Here is a 16,791-nt window from a genome sequence, read left to right on the forward strand (position 1 = left end):
ACAGCACCAGAGGGAAACATGGAAGAAATGGAAATGGAACCCCATCGATGCACACGAGTGGCAGAAACAGAATCTAATGCATGAACTGCAAGCGTACGTTAAGATATTCTCCCATAGATAATTGATTGATTGCAATGCAAGGACATTTATGGACCCCTACTCTCCCACCGCCATGGGTATCTCCCGCATTGGTTTGACTGCGGTGCACGCGGCGTATGCGCAATGTTTGCTTTTATGGCTGTGGGCTCGCGGGTGGCCATGCGGCCATGGATATCATAATATTTAATGGTTAGGGGGACATGCTCAACTCTCTAAATTGGCATTTAATTGCTGCAAAATGCTGCAGCACTGCGATAAGGGCATGCTGTGGGGAGAACTATGCGACCAGCGGAAGACTCTCCAACGAAATGTACCTCAAGGCAAAGATAACACCAAAATGAGACTTATCTTCAGTTGAAACCCAATTAAAAGATAGTTCTTTGTGGGTGACATTCCCCTTAATGACTTCCAGCGATATGCTGCTCCATTTGCAGCATATTTTGAAACATATTTCGGTCGGGGGTTTAGGGTTTTCCCTGCTGCTGCTGCTGCTGTTATCACCGATTGGGAATGTTTCCCTTAATGAGATGCGGTTTAGTTTTGGGCACAGATGGAAATTTGGTTTGTGTGTGTAGTTTGCGAGCGATAAAAACAAACAACAGCAGAAGCAGAAGCAGAAACAGAGCAAAAAGAGCGACTCGGAGATGGGTGACGGTGATAAGTGGTTGCCATTGTTACGATGACAGCCAGACCCGCCCGAGGGGCTACTTGTCTTGACAGCCATTCTCTCTCTCCCTCTGTCTTCTCATTACCTGCTCATTCGCATGGGTTTTGTGGGCCTTGTAGCGTCTTATCGCCTGGCTAATTGACTGATAAGCGGACAGCCAGTCGAGCAATTTGTGCGTCTTTTCCTAGTGGTTCCTTTCCTTTGCTTTGCTTTGCTTTGCAGATAAGATACAATTAAATTGAATAACAGTCGGAATCAGTCGGGAGACTTCCTGCTTGGAAATTACCTTCTGGCATCGCTGTGTCTTGTGTCTCCATTAACCAGCGAAATAATTGCCCAGAACTTTCGAGCCACACTTGACGAAACGCGAAAGAACTTCGAGGGAAACCCAATCCATGCCCAAACTCCAAGGAAAAGCAGTCACATTACGCATAGCAAAAGGAGGGAAAACTTTATTGTCGCGGCTTCCCTGCCAGAATACTTTTCCTTGGCGATCATTTGTCATTTTCGTGTGCAAAAAGTTTACGGATGGGGAAAGGAAAGGAAAGGAAAGGAAAGGAAAGGGAAGGGATGTGCATTTTCGCACAGTTTATAATCATTATTAGTTATGCAGACTTAATCCACAGTTATTAAAACGAAGGCACAGGCAGAGCCAGCAGAGTGCAGGGCGGAGTCCCCGTTTAATATTCATTTTCCGGCAAAATGGAAAAGTTTTCCAACCGCTAATGCGTTCTGTGCTCTGTGCTCTGTGCTAATGAAGTTCTTCTGCTCTGCGCGGAACTTTTGTTCATCATTTTTCGGGGGATAACCGAAAGTCTTAGCCACGGGTCAAGTCCAGTCCATACCTCACACAGATGCCACCTGGGAACATAGCGAAACCCCCGAAGAAGCACAACCAGAACTGAGAGATGGATGCCAGTGAAGCTGCCACAGCCTTTGGTTCGTGCAAAGAAAGTTGCCACGCAGATTGGGGAGGAGAAAATTTAATCAAAATATTTGCACATCCGCCAACGGCAGTAGCCAAAAGCCAGCAGAGAGAAGAGAGAGAAGTTGCCAAGGCGACTAGAATTACCAGTCTAAGAAACAGAACAGACCGAAGCACGCCGGAGAGTGGAGAGTGGATTGGAGGGGGAGTGCAACGAAGTGGAGCGAAAAGACAGACGCACAGACAGGTCTTCCTCCGTGGCTGCTACAGTGCGAATCGTGGCTTGGGAAACCAAAGGGGAAACCTTTAATCATTTTAATTGAATTTCAACTTCGATTTCGGTGTCTGAAGAAGTTCTCCCCAAAGTTGTCTCTGCACTCACAGTCGCAGCTCTCTGCCGCCTTCCTTCACGGCCAGTGCTCACTGTACTTGGCTAACTCTGACTCTGACTCTGACTCTGACTCTGAATGGATGGCTGGCTGGCAAAGACTCCTTTTGGGCATTTGGTTCATGTCACGGCGAAACCAGTCAAACCTCATTTGCGATGGCGCGACTTCATCTTCAGCCTCAGCCTCATCCTCGGGTGCATCACGAGAGCAGGCAGCAGGCAACCGCGACTGGCAGCAGCAGCAGCATCGATGGGATGTTGTCTTTGACAATTATTTACCGTTGGCGCTTAACTGTTAATTTGCCATCCAGTCCGAACCAGTCCACGTACAAAGACCAGTTTCCCAGCGGATCCCAGCAGCATCTGGGCATCTGCCTGCCCCATCTCTGAGGCGGCCAGCGAGCGACCGACAATTGGAAGCATGCCACGCATTTTTGATGGCTTTCAATTTGACAAAAAGCCTTTCAGCGGCAGAAATGATTTTCGAAGCACGATGGAGGCACGGAGGAGGAAAATGTAATTAAATGACTTTTCCAGGCATAACTCTCTCGTGGGAAAACAGGATCTGCTGGAGCCACACCAGCCACATGACAGCTGGGATAATTAGAATGGAATGGAAAGCCATCAGCCATCAGCCATCAGTTATCATTCGGTTGAATAAACCGAAGCCCATGCCATGCGATCATTAAGACAAAATCAAAATCAAATTCAAATCAAATCTGTAGTCTGTTTGGCCTTCTTTTTTGTTGCTCATTTCATTATTTGCTCTCTTGAGATGATAATCTACGACGACTACGGCGGCAGCCACAAATCGTTTCCTTTGTGGCCGACAAACTTGTCAAAAACTTGGCCAAGATTTTCTGCTGGCTAATTCAGTCCGCAAACTGTCCCAAGAAACTGGCCAAACTCGTTGGGCCCAGCCCAAAGAGCAAACAAAAACACAGCAGCAGAAAATCCACACAACAAATTTCAGACGAAACGTAATCTAAATTCCCCAGAGAGAGATTCTGCTTCCGCCTTGCTTCTGCCCTCTCTCTCTCTCTGCTCTCTCTCTCTCTCTCTCTCTTTGCTGACCTTGCACTTGGTTTTTGCTGTGGGCCAACAACGCATGGAAACAAGGTCAGGTCTCTGGCCGCTGTCTTATGCAAAGCGGAGGGGCCGCAAACTAATTTGAGGGTCAAACGAGTACCGAGAGACCCAAAGGAATCGAACGAATAAAACTACAAATGAGCCGCTGGGAAATCAGTTGTTCACCTGCTTTCCCACTCTTTTCCGACCATTTCCATTTCCATTGCTGGCCATTTTTCAACCCGACTGAAACGGACGGAACCGGACCGGATTGAGCCTTCGATCGGATGGGCAGCGGAGACCCTCCACCGCCACAGAGTGGATTTGTGATTTTTCCACCTTTGTTTGAGTTTCGCTTTCCTCCTCCTCGACCGACTGCATGGGTAAATGCATTTTTGCCGCTTTTTACTCAATCCAGACACCAGACCAGACCCTGCCATTGCCTGTTGGCAATGTTTGGCCGTTTGCCCATCAACTTTTGTGCGGCCAAATTGAATAGGCAACTAATTTTCAACAAACTGAGCGAAACATTTTCGTTAAGGAGTTTTCTCCTTCAAGGGGAAAAAGGATTCGACTTGTGGGCTATCCATTCCAGCGGAGAAATACAGAAGTTCGACTTGAATATTTGCACCACAAAAGATACCAAATAAGTACACAGAGATGCAAGCAGAAGCTGCCTTGTAAATGCTAATGAACATGGTTATTGGCTATCTTTGTCATCAGAGCAAACTAATGAAAGTTGCCAGAGCATTTGGGAAGAGTATGCCACCCGGCAACTCTCTTGTTCGAGCCATTTTGCTGTACCGCAACAATCGGAGTTGCCACAAAACTGTTTGCGAAACTATTCCAAAGGATTTGGGCCGCACTCAAAAGTTATCAGCGTTAATTTTGTTGGTTCAGGTTTAACAAAAGCAAACAAAATACACACACACACAGAGAGAGAGAGGGAGAGAGAGATGGAAAAATTAATTTATTACTTTCCATTGGTATGAAAAGGTAGAAAAAGGAACATGTGGAGGGAAAACTGCGGCTCGTAAACAGATTTAGATTTAATCAAATGATAGAAGAGAATTTCGTGGAGCCCAGCGGCTGGCTGGCTGGATTTGGTAATGCACTCAATCTACTACAATGTGGCAGGGCAGCTCGATTAAATATTCCCCGGAAACAGCAGCGGCACGAAGCAGGAATAGGGCCAAAAATGTTTTGTGCGACAGGCATGAAGCAGGAGTGAAATGGCAACGGATTTAGCCACATGAACAGAGCGGGAAAATCGCTTTTAGCCCTATAAACTATCATCGTTAGATTTTAGATACAGTTTTTCCTTTTGTTTTGTTTTGTTTTGTTTTGGGGGTCAGCCGCTGTCGGACAGGACATATATTTTATTTCTCGCCCGTTTTCCGGGGCAAGATAATAACGGAGCGTGGGGGGGGAGGCGGAAGGCCAGAAAATATCGAAAAATGTTACGCTTGAAAATTGCCTGTCAAATGACAAAAATGGTTTCATTTTGCCCGTCCCCGTCGTGCTCCCATCTAATATCTAATATCTAATATCGAATGGCTGTTGGTCATTTCTTTATATCAGGGCTCGGAGCTCGGAGCATGTCCCACATTTGCGGGGCAGCTTGTGGTTGCGGCAGGCGTGCAAGTGGAAACATAAAATATAATTGGGAACCCTTTTTCCAGCCATTTGCAAGGCTCTGCAGGCGGCCCAGAAAAAGGTCAAGCGAAGGCGAAAAGCTTTGAATTGCTGTAGAAATATAAATAAATAAATGATATTCGAAGGAACTAATTTGAGAGCATTTCAAATGTGGCAGGACCCGATTACATACAGAAATAGTGCCTCAAGGTCTGAGTGGATTTAATTTGATTCTCTCGTTAAGGAGGAATTTTCGATTTTCAATTTTCAATTTTCAATTCCGATTCCCCAGCGGAGTTCGGGTGCCCTGTCGCTCGTCTGCCATGCCATTCCGTGTCCCCCGTCAGATATATTGGCAATTACAAACTGCTTAAAAGCAAATAAATCGCAGCCAGGCAATTGCATCGATGATGCCAAAGGATAACGAACGTACGCGTGCAGACAGAGATACATTTGCCGCTCCATTTAATGAAGGAAAAGCAGCAGCAGATACATTTGTGCTCGTTATCGTTGGCGGGGAACCTGGACATAAAACTGTCAAAAGGTCGCCTATATAAATCGCTTAACTAAATGCCTTTCATAGTTTAATGCCACCTCGAGGGATTTGAAAGAGGTCTGAGGAGACTCACAACACACACAAAAAACCACACAAAAGGGGGAAAAACACAGAGAATCCAGAGAGGATCTATGGGATGGGTTTGGTAAGGGCCAGACAACGCGTCTCTATCACCATCATGGTCCATGCTGCATGCAACAACAGCTACCAGCCAACAGCCAACAGCCACATCCACGCCTCCATCCTCGTGTTGTCATTAAAAGCGAATGAATTATGCAGTAGCCCAAGTGAACTACTTGCAGGACACAGACACGGCACAGACCTTGGCTAATACTTGCCCGTAGAAGAGTGCCAGCCAGGCCCAGAGCTGCAGCAGAGGAACCAGTTCTGTTTGGCGTCTTGGGACCGCTGCACTGCACTTTGTTTGTTGTTTTAATTAACTAATTAAGATTTTTCTATGTCGCATGTCGCCAGTCGCAAGTCCCCAGTCTCCAGTCCAAGAGCCCGTGGAATGTTTGCATTATTTGTTGCAGCCCAACAGTTGCTAAGGACCCAATTAACCTTTTATGGCCATTTGGCACAATAACGAGGCCAACGAAAAAAGGAAAACAACAAAGAAACTGTCTGGCTTGAGGCAACGAAGTTGGGGATACCCTGGGATAGACCCTACTCGTTGTTCGACTGATGGATAAAGGGCAGGCACCCTCTGCAAGGGAAGCACAAGCAATGTCGAACCCAGCAAGCAGTTTGTTTGACTGCAAAAGTAGCAAAAGTAGTGGACGTTCAGTGAAATTGTTGGCCATATTTGGCAGGACACAAACCCAACACAAATAACAACAAAAATCAAGAGACAAAACAATGGAAATCATAAATTCCAGCTACAAATTGACATTGAAAATTTGTAGCGAGGGGTAAGGGGTAGAGGGGTAGAGGGAACTGAACTCACCTCCACATGCACTTTTGCGCAGTCTTCTCGAGTTTCCTTTCAACGAAGCGTGACCAAAAGCTGCAATGCAAAATGCAAAATGCAAAATGGAGAATGGAGTTAGTCCAAGCGATAACTTATATCAGCAGATAGCAAGGCAGATAATGCAAATAAATAGAAATATAAATATAAATATAAATCATATTTTCAGGCACTTAATTACTGCTGTAAGCGGCACAACTAATTTATGGCACTCGCTCCTCCATATGGCTGCCACATGGAAAACTTCCCGTTTGCGGCCAAGGGTGAACTTTCTCTCGAATGCTGCGAATTATGGCGAAATGAGAATTCTGTTTTATGCCAAATTAAAGCAAAACACCTTTGAAAAGGCGCTTCCGACTGTTAATTAAAACACTTAATGCGATTATTAATGTTTAATGATTTCATTTTCCACACTAAGTGTGGGCGTCTGTCTGTTCGCCCGATGCTATTGTTAATTGTTTGCACATCAAATGTGTCCGTTCCGTTCCCCCAGTTTAATGATCTAGCTCCAAGGCGCTTTCCACGCTAATCAACACTGATTCGCCCTCAACATGATTAACATGTCGGGCTGACCAATTTGAATCCCCTCCAACAATGTTTGCAAAAGTCAGCCAGTGACTGCTGTCCCCCTTACACGTTTACAAGATTCCTCAACGTTCTGCAAAACCATTTTGTGGGAGACACAGAGACCCCAATCAATATGTTTTAGTGTCCCATTGGAGTCTCTGTCTCCCTGCTGGCACTTTGCTGACTCCTCCCCTCTTGACTGGCTTTCTCTGGGGTTCAATTCAAACGCCCACATACTGGCATTATCGCATATTTTTCCCTCTCTTTGCCCTCTGGCCACCCGAGGCAGCACGCTCTGGCGATTGGAACCGGTTGGGTGTTGGCTGTTGGCTGTTGGCCAACGATACTTCAAGGTACCACGTGGACAGGTAGTGTCGAACGCACTATCAGAGACCTGCAATCGCATGACATAGCACGGGTGTTTGGCTCTCCATGTGACACCCATCTGGGGCACACATCTCTGGGGGTACTAATTGAAATGGCAACACTAATTAGCGATGCGCCCAGCTGCACAGCGACTGCAGCTCACACACGCAGAGAGGGAGAGAGAGAGATCTACTTACAGACCATAGAGAGACCAGAGACCACCCGGCAGGGGCAGTGGCCCAGCATCGATGGGAGTTCATTAAAGTAAATGATGTTGTGCCTAAGTAAGCTTTAAGCCGATTGCCGCAGAACGATCCCATCCCATCGTATTACAAATTACTGGCCTAAAGGTTCCGCCAACGTTTGTTAGCCCTCAAATTAATGGCGTAAATTATTTGCTAATGATCGAGACGCTCTTGCCGATTGCTCACTCGGGAGTAGAGAGTGGACGCCTCGAGAGTGGATTACGTCATGGAGTTGGGCTCTGACTCTGCCTTTGGTCGAGGCTAAGTTGGTTTTCATTTTGTGTGCAATTGTTCAATGTTTATTTGGTTTTTTGTTCTGTCTGTGGCTGTGTCCATCATCATCATAATCATCGGGAATGAGCGAAGGTCGCACACACGCGATGCCTGGCCCCTCTTTGGCTCTAGACTCGTGCTGTTGTAGTAGCTCAAGTCGCAGATACTTCATTTACATAGCGGGGAAAACCAGTTATCGGCCACAGCCGCCAAGACGTCATCTTTCCAGGCGGTAGCTGGGGACTTAGACAGCCAAAACCGTGCCTTTACCCCTCGCATTTTCCTTTTTGTGTGCCTTTGAAATTTAATTACAAAACAATAAAATTTCAGGCAGGAATGAAAAGGAGATACTCGTAAAAATGCCAGCTCTTGCTTCGTGCTGCCAGTTGTTTTCGCGTAAGAGAAGAACAATTCTAGTTATTTGCGGAACTACCAAGAGGCGGAATATCTTCTGTCGTGTTGGACAAAGGACAAGGAATCGATGTTCGATGTCCAGTGTCCAATGTCTGTTGTCTGTCGTCGTGTGTCAGCAGCATCCGGGGAATGCAAACTGCAACGTTCCAGCTGCCCCACAGTGGCTGGCTGTGGCAGAGAGTCCAGAAACTGCAAAATCATGCAATTTGTGGGCACTTCGAATGCAATCAACAAAACTGTTTGATTTATGATCATTTGCAGCTTGCACTAATTTTTCAAATCACAAAAGGCATCGGCAGAGGCAGCACAGGGGCAGGCCCCAAACCTGACTCGACACAAAAATTAATCACACAACCGAGAAGGCCGAGAAGATAGACCAGAAACCCAGTCCGCCTGAGGCTGCAAGGGAGCAAAAGGATGAACGGCTGAAGGATGGGGCCCAAGGAGTCATTACAATCAATAACTCAAATCGATTTTAGGCCCCGCAAGTCCAAGCTTTCAGTAGCTGCCCATAGATGTGCATGTGCAGCCGTGACACGAGAAATGCACACACTGGCCGCAGATCGTGTCCCGCGGACATCTCCCATGAATGCAGTGCTGCACGGGGCCTCTGCCTGCCCTCAGAGGACGATTCCCTTTTTTGCATTATGATAAACGAGACCTAGACTGGGCAGAGGCCCTACCATCCATCGCTGTCTGGAGCGATCACTCTCTACAACATCTTCATTATGAATTATGCGAATGTTTGCCAGTGGTTCCAGCATTCTCAAAGCGTGTTCCCATGGGACATAACTTTTGTTGTATCATCACTCGTAACGAGGAGGCAGGACTCTTTCGAGTGCTTATCTCTTTATCTCGGTGGATGGCAGAAAGAAGCTCATACTTCTGGCAACATGTTGCAACTAATTACATAAAGCGCGACACGTGCGAGGTGCGCTGTAATTTTATTTGTTACAACTCCAAAATTAGCATGAATTTGCTAATTAGCTCCGATTGTAAAAGTTGCAGGCCAGACCCAGGCACGACGCTGGCCTCGAGGAGTAGTTGCTGCTGCTGCTGCTGCTGCTCTCACTCTCCCTGTATCTGTATCTTGAGCATAGCAGCCTCTGTGTGTGGGTTGTGTGGGGTTGGCTGTGCGTATCTCTACCCACAGCAGAGACAGAGACAGAGCTGGAACTGCAACTGGTACTCGTATCTAAACACGCTTTGGGGAGAGCGCGAATATTGCAACACACTCGTACTCGTACTCGTACTGGCACTGGCACTGGGTGCTTGCAGCCTTTGACAAGCGATTAAGATCAGTTTCTGAGAGGCCAACAAGCCATAAGAAACACCGCCTTAAGCTCAAAATATATAAACACAGATTACAGCCATAAATTGGACTTCCATTTCCATTTCCATTTCCTATTCTCGGAACACATTCCCCAAAGCCCAGCAAAACTGATTAATATTTCGGGACTTATCGAGCCGCTTATCGCTTAAAACTGATATTGTAGCTGTCACATCAATCAGGGAGGGAGTCCACTGACTGACTGCTTCAATTAGTCGAAGTTCCACGAAACGAAAGCACTTTCGATAGCGGGCAGCCTCGGTTGATATCAAAAGGGCAACGGGACCAAAACAGGCACACTGGAGCCTGCTATCTGATGGTCTGATGGGCCACGTGTAGGCATATTTCAACTTAATTGCGAATGCATTTCATTTACAGACATTTCAGATAACAACATAGAGGGAGAGGAAATTATTGTTCGCATTTCTGTTCAGCAAATATTGAACCCAATACCCATGGGTGCTAAAAATAATATTATTGCATATCTTATCTGAATGCAACTGCTGTGCAAAGTAAATTCTGTTTTGTTTCCATTTGCTTTTTGTTTGTGGCTGCCAGGGTCCGGGGGGAGTTTCTTTTCGGATAGCCTCGATACGCAGATATCAGAAATTGAATGGAAAATAATTTGATTCCAGCCGTTTTCAGCATTGTCATACAAAATAGGCGAAAGGAGTTACGGGTAACTCCGAATACTACGAATAATTTCGAACAAAAATAAACATTTATTGTACCTATTCGTTCATTCATTCAATGCTGATATCTACATGCATGGCAGAAACTACAAAAACAAACAATCCAAACAACACACACAAAAGCATCAGCCTCGAGGGCTCCCCCCTCGCAGTGACAGTGAAAGTGATTCGATGACGATGTTGGATCCTACCATGATGCGACACGATGATGGAAACAGACGAAAAAGTCACGGCTACCCGCTACCAGCATCATGCCTAATGCCTCATGGCGGGGCCCATTAACTTTACATAACAGCCATCAAAGCAAACAAACGAAATTAGCAAAATTATGAAACATGAAACGGTAAATATTCAGGGAGTGTTGCAAAAATAAATCCAAAAAGAAGGAATTTAACAAGGAAAGAAAAGCAGAAGAACTTTGCTTTGTTTTAAAGAAATATATGGAACGAATGGCAGTAGCCAACAATATTGCAATCAGATGTTCCTCTCCAAAGAGGCCATAATTTTCACACTTTTACCGTGTCCGTTGGCTCAACCGGTAGCCCCACAATAATTAAGACATTTTGTATTGACGTGCACTGTAATTTGGTGCTTGCGTATTTTGTTGTTTTTGGGTTCAAACTTTCTTTGTTTACACAAACAGAGGAACACAGAGGCAAATATAATTAGAGATCTCGACAGCATGTTGGAACACAAAAGCAAAAGCAAAAGCAAAAACAAAAACAAACAGGTGCCCGGCCGAGCACAAAGCAAACAAGCGAAACATCCAAAGTGGAGAGGGGGAGAGCGAGAGTTAGGGCTGGGGCTGGGGCGCACACAAGTAAATAGCTGTAAAAACAAAAACCAAAGAGCTCCCAAAAGGCAATCGACGGTCGACAGACGGGTTGTTCACCTGGTCGCGGTGTCGTGGTCACCTCAACACCTCTTGGACCGTGCCCAGCGAGCACTTGATTGTTGTGGTTGTTGTTGTTGTTGCTTCTGTGATTGCTTTTTCATTTCATTTGAATGTCTTTTGGTTCTTTTTTCATTATTCCTTTAGCATTTTTTGGTTAATCTGCAACGTGCCTGGAATGCGATTCCATTCTGAGGTGATTTGACTACCGCGCGGAGAACTCTGGGCCGCAGCTCTCTGCTTTGGGGTGTTTCCAGAGATTATTCAGAGATTATTTCTCCTATCTGTAACACATTTTCGCGGGTGTTGATTCCCAGGCGACCCACATAACCGCTGAACATCTAATTAGGTTTGCAACACACACTCGCAGAGAGGAGAGGGAGAGGGTTCACAAGATCTCTGTCGACTAATTACGGCTCAATCAAGTGGCAGTGGCAGTGCGGTGCTGCAACGTACCAACACCACTTGCAGCTGCAGCTGCAGGGCCAACTGTGTGCCGCAGACCATTCGAAGAAGAGTTACCTAACTTCCAGCTTAATGACTTCACCAAGAGGGCCCTGCTGTTGCTGTGCCCCTCTGTGGCATGCTTTAAATATTTTCACGGCACCTGAGTGCATTTCACAGATATTTCATTGCAACATGTGATAAATTGCATTCGGTTTGAGTCTTTACAGAGTCTTTACCCACACAGAGACCCGCCGACATTTGGGCCCTGGTCTGCTGAATAGAATGACTCATGAACTGCACCTTCGGCATAGGCTCGTCTTGGCATTAACCATTAACATTTCGAATACAAAAGTTCAACTTAAGGAGCAGCTGTCATCATTGCCAGCACTCGCATTTGCATTTGAAAGAGAGGCACAGGGAGAGAGAGAGAGAGAGGAGCCACATTAAGCATCACCATCAATGATTGTGCTCCGCGTTGTTGCGGCCTTTCTGTATTAATGATGATGCAACATTTTGCCACAAAGTAAAGTGGAGAGGGGGCAACACAGCCACACATGGCTCTAAGTAAAGTTTAGTGCCCGAAGGCCAAAAGCGCGTTTGACTCTTTTGTTGCTGCCGTTTTGCTGTCCCTTTTGTTTCTTCTGTCTGTGTGGAACACGAGTCCCAGCCTCAAACAACCGACAAAAGAACTCGAGAGAGTCTGTTACATTTTGGGGTTACTTTTAGCAGTGTGCTGTGAAATATATTTAAATAGATTTTTGGCACATAAAGTGTGAAATTGATGGCAAATTTACTCCAGGGAGAGTGGTTGCAATCCCCGCGATATCCCCGAGAATAGCTGAGAATAAATAAACTGTTTGTCTTGGATCAAAGAATCAAAATCTATTGAGAGAGTGCATCAATGGAAAGATTGCTTAAGATTGTTTCCCTTTCCATGCTTAGTGTTGCAGGGCATCCACTCTTCGTTGAGAGTGGATCAGTGGCACAGGCAGCATATTGCCACCTTCCTGCTTAAATGTCACTGATATGGGGGCTAGAAGCCAGCCAGAGCCCCTGAGGCATTTGCATTGGCATTTGCCGCAATGTTTAGCTTCAGAGGCGACACCGAGAGCTTGACAACTCTGGCGCTGTTGCCGCTGTTGCCGCTGCGGTTACGGTTTAATGAACATTCATGTCTCTCCCGTCTAATGCCAAAAGCAGAGTGACCGGAGGGGGGGGTTCAGACTCGTGGAAAACTGTGAAAAACTGTGAACAAGAGCCACAAGAACCCTCTGCATTACAACAACAGAGGAGGCAGAATATATAAAACAAGTTAAGAGCCACAGAAGCAGCAGCAGCAGCAGCAGCATTGCAACAGGTTTCTCTTGATTGGCCTTTAGGTGGTGGTGCCTCTGCCTCTGCCACTGCCACTGGACTGCTGCTGCTGCTGCTGCTTTATTAAATCTTCTGCTGGCCATTGTATTTGTATTTTATATATTTTCTGTATATTTATTTTTCATCTTTCTGCCTCTGACAGCCGTGATTTGTTGCCGAAGGTTAGTTCAAGTCATTAGAGCGATGTATCTGTATCTGTATCTGTATCTGTTGTATCTTGCCATAAATTGAAGACGATTTCCGTCTGTGTGTGTGTGTGCGTGTGTTTCGTTTTATTCTCAGGCCATTGTTTAAGCAATTAAAATAGTTGAAAATAATATTCGCAGTCTTGAATAAAAGATCATTGGGGCAGGGGCATGGAACATGGAAATGTTTTCCAATGTTTTTCCAATGCTTTCCAAATAGAGCAACATTTTTTTTGGTTTTCGCATTTTGAATAACTGAATATTTAATTTCGATGTTGTATCCACATTCGATGTTCAACTGGTGGCAGAGAATCAATTTAAAGAGCATTTTGCGTGGCTTTTTGTGGCCCAATATTTGATTAAAGATGATTTAATATTTATGAAACAAAGAGTGAAATTTACGCGACTCCAGCCATCGATTTAGTTCATGTTTAATTGTGTGTTTTCAGGTTTCCCCCTGTTAAAGGTGTCTTGCCCCCGCATTCAAATCAAATGCCAAACTTTATAGTGTTTTCCCCCCTGGCTGGCAACGTGTTTGAGCACTCCGACAAATGATGGCCATTAAAACTTAGATGCCCGACTCCTCTTAGTGTCGCTTAGTGGCCATCGTCGGAGCTTTGGCTACATTTAATTATAAGTTGAGGACTAATTGTCCGTTGTCCACAATTAAAAATATCTTTGGACGGCCGGGGAGAGCAGATTTGGGCCCAAAGTTGGTCACAGACGATGGGGCAAGTGGGGCGATGACCAAAAAAGGCAACGGGCAACGGATGGGCGGGCGGGAGGGGGGTGCAGGCCATGAAAGCGAGGCATCATCTGGCCTTTGGCAAACAAAAATGAGCAGAGAGACTACAAATAATTGCAACAGCTACAACTACTCAAAGTTTAACAACAAAATACTGCAATTTGGGCAGCTAAATGTCTAAAAATGTTCAACAATCCTCTAGGAACAATCGAATTCTACAACAACGAACATTAGGAGAGCATTTATCATTGTTTTAACAATTCTTATTCCACAACACCCACAGAATAGCTTATAAATATTTACAACAACAAAGTCTCTAAGAGAAGCGACAGCAATTCCAACAATAAGTTCAACAATCACTCGGAACAGCAGCAACAATCGCAATGACAAGACAAATGTTGGAACAAGAAGCTGCAACAAGGGGGGGAACAACAACAGAACAGCAGAATCAGCAGCAGCAACACGACTGCAACATGCGGCATACAAGTTCTGTGGCAGAAACCTTTTTTTTTGTGTTGCTAATCCAATTCGAAAGCAATTTCGGTGTGTTTCGCTACGAGCGGGAGGGGGCTAGGCAGGGATTGAAGAACTCCCCATTTACATGGCCCAAGACCATGTCTGGGGATCTGCCCACTTAGCACACACACACAGACAGACAGACAGACAGACAGACTCTGAGCACTCTCCACTATCGAGGAGAGCCGAAAGCCAAGTTAGAAGACGAGTTCATTGAATTCTTCCCGCTTGGTATTCGCCAAACTCGTAAATTTTCAACATACAACAAAAAATCGAAACAAAAAACAACAAAAAACGACCAAATCCCAAAGCAAACAGGTTCCTGCATCCGAAGCATCTACCAGCCACCAACCAAGCCATACCATCCAAAGCAATTCACCAAAAACAAAGATACCCCCAGACCCCAGGCCCCAGACCCAGACACACATCTTGTGGTTTGGTTTGGAAGTGGATGAGTGTATGGGTGTATTTTTTTTCGGGGCCTGCAGCTTGGGCCGCTTTGGCCGCTCTGGCCAAGTGGAATGCGGCAGTCATCTGGCCAGTCGGCCATCGGCCATCGGGCATCTTCATCTCTGGGCTGCGGCTGTGGCTGCAGCTCTCTTTTTAGGCCCATGTCTCGACTCTGGGGTTTCGGTTTCGGTTTCGGGTCTTGGTCTGGGCTCTTCGGCTGCAAAATGCATAAAAATCATCTCTGCATTTCACTCTGGACACTCTGGGACTTCGATTAAGTAGCTGTCAGTATGTGTATCTTGTGTCTTCCATCTTGCAGTGAGTTGCAGTTGGGAGAAAGCGCAGCCCGTTCGCATTGCACTTTCAAGCTGCGACCCACTTCCACTGCCACTTCCAGTTAAGACCTGCTGGCCCTGGCCTTATCGAGACCCCCTCCCCTACCCTACCCTCCCCTTCCATCCAGTGTCAAACGTTTGGCGAAACACGCTAATTGATCCTACAAATATGGAGATCTAATGCCAAAGAACGGCACCAGCAGCAGCAGCAGCAAAGTAAACTGAGATTTATATCAACCGATGATACACAGCGGCAGACACGACCCGAACAGACAGACAGTCGGAGGAACGGCTCAATCTAGGTCTCAGGCGAGGGATCATCTCGGTCTCCTCCGCCTTTGTGTGGCACAACAATGGATGAGCGATTGCTGCCAGTCATTCGGATGGGATGACCTTTCAGCCTCTCTCTATTCCGAACCATCAATCAACCGAAAACCGAAAAAACGAACCTAAAAAGAAGCACAAGAAAATTGTTTAAAACGGAAATGAATCCACGCTTTGGACATTAACTGTAATTGCGCACACACACGCGCTTTGCCTGTCGCTGGCACAAAGATACATTTGTATCCCATGACGCACCAACGAGTTCCAGTTTCTACGGGTTCCCCTCTCCACACACAACCCCACATAATGACCTTGTAACTCAACTGTCAACTGTCACCACACGCAGCAGCAGTGCCAGCCACAGCAACAGCAACAGCAGCGGCAGGCGGAATGGCGGAATGGCCAACAGCAAATCAATAGCCCCAGCCACAATTTATAGTATCCATGGCCATAAATTGGTCCGCGCCGGCACATGTCATGACTTTGAGGGGCAGCAAACCGAAAGAATTCTGGCCAAAATAGGCCCAGAGGGGGGGACTTTGAGTGGACAACTCAAAGGAGAACAGAGGCGCAACAGCGCTCATTATCATATGAACAAAAGGGCTCTTGCTGGTTGCATCGCATAAGATTTTTATGAATTTATAAGGAAAGAAAGTCAAGGAGGGGGAAGGGGCATCTAGGCGTCTGGCAATCTTATAAATATTTAATGAGTGCAATTTTCAGCAGCAGCAGAAGCAGCAGCAGCTCCAGCTTCAGGGTTCTCCAGTTTCCGTTTCAGTGGATTTTCAAGAATTAAACTCGAGAGTTCCATCAACAGAAGTGGAAGCTAGGCATCTTGTATTTCACTTGGAGTTTTGTTTATTCAAAGGTACATCAAACAGTGTCCATTAGATCTACGCGAAAGCCCCATATAGTTCCTGGAATCAGCTAAACGTAAATCATCTTGATATTCCCCAGTCCACTCTTTAGACTCTGAGAAAATGCATAACTCATGAGAGGCATATGTACATATGTGGGGTATGTGATAAGAATTCCCCAGTAGCTCTTGGATATTTATGTATATTTAATATTGCAGAAGCAGTGATGGCTCTCTGGGGCGGACACAGACACCCCTCTCGCAAGGGAGTCTATCCGTTCGCTCAGCAGGGCTTTCACTGTGTCAGAAAGTGCTTATCGCCAGTGAAAAATGTATGTTTTTTTAAGCGCAGTCTTAGGATAAGCGAGGGACAGCCAAAGGCATGGCACAGCAACCGAGATTAGGGTAGAGAATAATGTACAGAGAGAGAGGGAGAGAGAGAGAGCAACTCAGATACAAGTACAAATAGTTTGTG

At 45.9% G+C, this 16,791-nt stretch overlaps 1 protein-coding gene across 5 annotated transcripts in view; it reads right to left on the bottom strand.

Moving 5' to 3' along the window:
* LOC117578815 (putative polypeptide N-acetylgalactosaminyltransferase 9) overlaps positions 1-16,791 on the bottom strand; it is a 55,427-nt gene that overhangs the window by 34,381 nt on the left and 4,255 nt on the right. For 3 of the 5 annotated variants that reach the window (XR_004573396.1, XM_034264569.1, XM_034264566.1), the window contains exon 2: positions 6,285-6,344. The exons of 1 other annotated variant lie outside the window; for it this stretch is intronic. The gene's annotated coding sequence lies outside the window, so the exon portion shown is untranslated. Of the gene's footprint in view, positions 1-661; positions 673-6,284; positions 6,345-16,791 lie in introns of those variants that run through there. One more of the 5 variants, XM_034264568.1, reaches the window with a different exon arrangement.

Source organism: Drosophila guanche, unplaced genomic scaffold, assembly GCF_900245975.1.
Source record: "Drosophila guanche unplaced genomic scaffold, DGUA_6, whole genome shotgun sequence".
In the NCBI taxonomy this organism is placed as follows: domain Eukaryota; kingdom Metazoa; phylum Arthropoda; class Insecta; order Diptera; family Drosophilidae; genus Drosophila; species Drosophila guanche.